The sequence below is a fragment of the Papaver somniferum genome, chromosome 1 (assembly GCF_003573695.1).
Source record: "Papaver somniferum cultivar HN1 chromosome 1, ASM357369v1, whole genome shotgun sequence".
Classification (NCBI taxonomy): Eukaryota; Viridiplantae; Streptophyta; class Magnoliopsida; order Ranunculales; family Papaveraceae; genus Papaver; species Papaver somniferum.
The window spans coordinates 52170996-52175315 of NC_039358.1; the positions used below are offsets into that span (position 1 = coordinate 52170996).

Below are 4320 nucleotides of genomic sequence, written 5' to 3' on the forward strand. Positions count from 1 at the left end.
TAGGTATATATTTTCATATACAAACCATTGTGGACTTTGGTAAGGGAACCAGGTTAAACTATTCAAATAGGTATGCGAACCAATGCGATTCTATGTTCTAGAAACAATTTAGTACCCAAATTAGTACGCAAACTGAAAAGGTTTTGTGAACTCCGGAACCGATGAAAGTCTTAAGTTTGCAAACCGGTACGTGAACTGAAAAAGTTTTGTCAACTACGGAACTCGATTTTTCTTGTAAGTTTGCAAACCTGTCCGTACGCGTACCTTGATTCAGCCGATTCACGAACTACTCAATTGTGATTATGATTCAATTGCGATTAAATTATTTCTCTGAGATAATTTGCATTTGATCAATTCTCTAACTAACACTAGACTCATTTGATCACACGATTGTGACTCAAGATCAATGTCTTTGTGTTCATGGAAATGAGTGTTAAGCTTTTAAGTTCAAACCAGCTAGTTTCGGCTAACCATGTTGCACATGGTTTTTATATACGGTTCTGTTACGGTTTACCTAACTAAAGTGCATATCTTTTTTATGTGAATAAGATTCAAAGCTTTTATCTAACGGTGAATATTGTTTGCTTGGTTCCAAATTATCTTTTATCTTGATAACTTGTATATCCTGATCGTGTTCGATTGTTGATTTATCACTTGAACAAGATAGATAGAAATCACAAAGTTATCTTCGTCTCAAACTTTGTGATTCCACAAATTTTATACTTGTGATATGAATAATAATCTAGGTTGCATTTCGGGTTGCATAAGTCCGAATTTTGAGGATAGCCAGACTTTTGTCAAGTTGTTATCGATTTCCATCACCTGGATCTTATGTTTGATCTGATCGTTTGTTTCGATCATAAATCAGGGAATCATTTATATAGGCTTAGTTTGGTATTGTTGCAGCTTTTATAAAAGCACTTTTCTGCTGTGCGTTGTTGTGTTGTGCTGTGAGAAAAAAGCAGTTGGACGTCTGGTAAAATATTAACTAAAGTTAAAGCTGAATCAAAAAGCAACAAAGTGTGTTTGGTAAAATATCAGATTAAAGCATTGTTGTTGTGGCAAATGACAAAAACAGTCATATCTCTGAAAATAGATTTATTCAATTTTATTGAATATAAAAATAATTATTTTTTTTACTATTAAATATAAATATATTAAATATTAAATTTACTAATTGCTACTATTATTATAATTGCTAGAAAAAATTATTTTACTTAACCATTTTTTATTATATATATACATAATTTTCAAACAAAAAATCAAACTAAAATTAAGTATTTATAAATATTTGTTTTTATTTTATTTTTGACAAATTAAATGAAATGGTATCATAAAATAATTTGAAAATAAAATATAATAATATTTAAAGAATAAAATATAAGAAATAAAAAATTGATTGTATATATATTTAAGGGTAATTTTTGTCATTTACAAAATAAAATAGGGACAAAAAAGATAAATCAAGCATTAAATTTTGGTGGGACCAAAGCTTATGCTTTTATAGCTTTTAAAAGCTCCTCCTCAGCTTTTGAAAATTGAGGATTTTGGGAAGTGCTTTGGGTAAAAAGCACTTTGATATTTTTTTACCAAACACCAATTTCAAAAATTATTAACATATATAGGTTTTGAAAGTGTTTTTGGAAAAATAAAAGCATTACCAAACCCAGCCTTAATCTATGGGAAGCAGATTTGGTTTAAAGTATTCAATTAAGTTGAAGCAACTCTTAGTTGGTGTGACGTCATCTAAGGGAATCATTTGCGCGAATTCCTGTTGGGATTCAAGAGGCGTAAGGAGCGCGACTGCACCTGAATCAGTGGGAGACTGAGTTCGGTCTCAACTACATTCCAGACCGAAGTTAATTGGTAGTAGACTAGTGTCTGTAGCAGCTTAATACAGTTTGATGTTCAATATGGACAAGGTCCCGGGGGTTTTCTCCATTTGCGGTTTCCTCGTTAACAAAATTTCTGGTGTCTATGTTATTTCTTTTTCCGCATTATATTGTTTATCTTTTTATTGAAATATCACAGGTTGTGTGTTGATCAATCATAGTAGATATGTCTGACCTTGTTTGTTGGATAAGACTTGATTGATCCTTGGATGTTGGTCGTTGGTACTTTCCAAGAACTCTCTTTGAGATTAGGTTCACGGATTCAATTCTGTAAACGTTTTAATCACAAGAGAGATTGAGATATAACTCTAGACACTTTCCTTGATTAAGTTTTAACTCACGGAGTTGTGTTGAGTTTGTCCATACAGATTTTCTACGAAAAAGTTGGTGGTATATTTTGGTACCCCTAGTGTTTGCAAGCATTATCATAGAAATTAATAAATTTAGAAGAATGAAGAATACTTTTACTTTCCTGAAGATTGATAATAAATGAGTGGAGGATAAGAATCATGAAAAATAGTACATTGTGTATCATTTCCACACAAGAGGAGCTTTGGTAAGGTTGTATCTATCTTATTTGTGAAACTTTCTATCTCCCATAGTCCCATGATGATAATTTCAAAGGAAACTTTAAAAGGCAAAGATGATAGAGCTTCTCCCACGGGATTCAATAATAAGAGAAGGGATTGGCATACAAACTTTACGACATAACAATGACAAACTACTTTTTCATTTGAATCTTAAATTCTCTTCATAAGTGCATTATCTGATAAAAGAAAAATAAAAATAAAAATAAACAGAATAAAATTATATTCGTCACAGTAGCTTAAAATAAGAAGAAGAACAATGGCAGTAATTCATAATAAACAAGAAGAAACCCATATCCAGATTTCATTTCTAGACCACGAATCCATAACACAAACCCTCAGAAATCAAAGAAAATAAAATTTTCCAGTAAACCCTAAGAAATTGAAACTGAAGAAAAAAAATTTTAATTTTTTTTAATCAGTAGTGAATACAAAGAAAAAGTTTGGAAATTTCACCTGAGAGTTTACTCATTTAATCCTGCAAAACAAAGAAATAATAAAACAAGCAATTAAAAGCAAAACCAGTCCTTAATCAAATAAACAAAAAGAGATTAGAAGTAATACAAAAAAGAGAGGGGAAATCTGACCTTAAAGTTTACTCCTTTTGATCCTGCAGAACAAAGAAACATAAATTAAAAGTAATATTAAGCAAACCAGATCTAAAAAAGTCTAAGCAAAACCAGTCCTTAAACAAGGAAACTAAAATTAAAAGTAATACACAAAAAAAGAGGGGGAAAATCAACTTCGATTGACTCCTTTAGATCATATTAATCGAAAGAAAAAAAAACCATTAATGGATGAGAGTAAGCTCAAGAATAGTGATTACAGACGAGATGGAGGAGATGGAGAGAAGGAAAGAGAATCAAACCTCTCAGAAACTTCTTCGACGGAGAAGACAAGAAGTAAGAAAAGAAGAAAACCAGAAAAGAAGATAAGAGAAAGAAATAAAAATACTGATGGATTTTCTTGTGTAGGAATCTTAAAACTGACAGAATACGTTTGACTTTTGACTAAGTTTAGTATTTGTGACGGGTTGGTCCAAAAACCCTCGTAAATGTTCTTGCTGGACCCTTGAAACTGACCGAAATGGTGTTGACTTTGACTGCCTACGTATTTGTGGCGGTTGGCTTAAAAACCTCACAAATAACATTTATTAATTTGTGACGCCCCTCTTTAAAAAATCCTCACAAGTGAGACATGTTTTTGTAGTGGCATTAACACGAAATAATGTGTGTTTTATCCAGTGTAATATAAAATGTATCAGTTCTAACAGGGGTTTCTCGGATTCAGAGTTATAAGGATATTTAAAAATCCTAAAAATACATATGTATTCCATTGGATTTTTTTAAGATTAAGGTATTCAATTCACTTGAGATTTATTATAGGATAGTTAGGGCTGAAGATATATGAGGATTTTTATGGATAATTATAAAAAGAATATGTGTATTATTATTATTTTCTATTAAGCTCAGCCTAAAACATGGGAATTTTATGAATTCTCATGGATAACTTGTATACCAGAATATTTTTTTTACCACGATATGTTACGTTTTTCCATTTAAGACATAGTATTCTCTCTGAAAAAGCGGGGTATAACAACCACACCCAATAATTCGTTCAACAATCTGTATGGACTAAACTCCAATATAATTCTGAGAGCACCAACTTAAAAGTGAGACTCAATCAATAAATATATCAACGAGCTTTATCTCCTTCTCAATACAATCTGCAAACCGAACATATAGAAATCCGTGAGCCTAATTGATGTGAGAAATAACTTGGATGGTACCAAAGACTAATGCCCAAGTGTCAATTGGTGGACCCCGGAAAGCGTATAAAAT

The 4320-nt window shown here is 31.4% G+C and overlaps 1 long non-coding RNA gene across 1 annotated transcript; it reads right to left on the reverse strand.

Moving 5' to 3' along the window:
* Positions 1-2685: 2685 nt before the first annotated feature.
* On the reverse strand, positions 2686-3454 carry LOC113328930. Its single transcript, XR_003349640.1, has 3 exons — positions 3348-3454; positions 3067-3089; positions 2686-2957 (listed from the first exon to the last, which is right to left on the reverse strand). It is a non-coding gene; the product is annotated as an uncharacterized LOC113328930 (long non-coding RNA).
* Positions 3455-4320: the final 866 nt, after the last annotated feature.